This window comes from Formica exsecta, unplaced genomic scaffold (genome assembly GCF_003651465.1).
Source record: "Formica exsecta isolate Colony F162 unplaced genomic scaffold, ASM365146v1 scaffold25, whole genome shotgun sequence".
In the NCBI taxonomy this organism is placed as follows: domain Eukaryota; kingdom Metazoa; phylum Arthropoda; class Insecta; order Hymenoptera; family Formicidae; genus Formica; species Formica exsecta.
Window position 1 is genome coordinate 193,981 of NW_021849774.1, and position 502 is coordinate 194,482.

The window sequence follows — 502 nt, forward strand, 5'->3', positions numbered from 1 at the left end:
TATATTAAAAAATTGAGATTTTATAAAATAAAATTAATGTAATTTTGTCTTGTCCGATAATTATATAATTTGATTTCGTTTTTTAATGTAAGAATTACTCAGAATTAATTCTGCTTTTACCGATTTCTCAATGAATCAAGCAGATGCTCCAAAAAATTATTATTGTTACTGTTTCTCGAAATTTTGAAAAGATCTTTTTATTGATTCAATAGTTTAAATTCAAAAAATTTTATTAAATATTTTTAATTACGGATACAAAACGTCGACAGAACGATTATCTTGCGTGAGGAAGCGATTAGATTCGCTACGTAAACGGTAATAAGATATAGTGAGACGGGAAAAATTTCATTAATTGCTAATAAGGAATGCGATAATGAATCAAGCAGATGCTCCAAAAAATTATTATTGTTACTGTTATTATCATTGTCGTTAATTACACACAGCGAGTATTTAATTCGATTTAATTTTCCACGCTATTGTTGTGTTGTTCTAACTCAATATT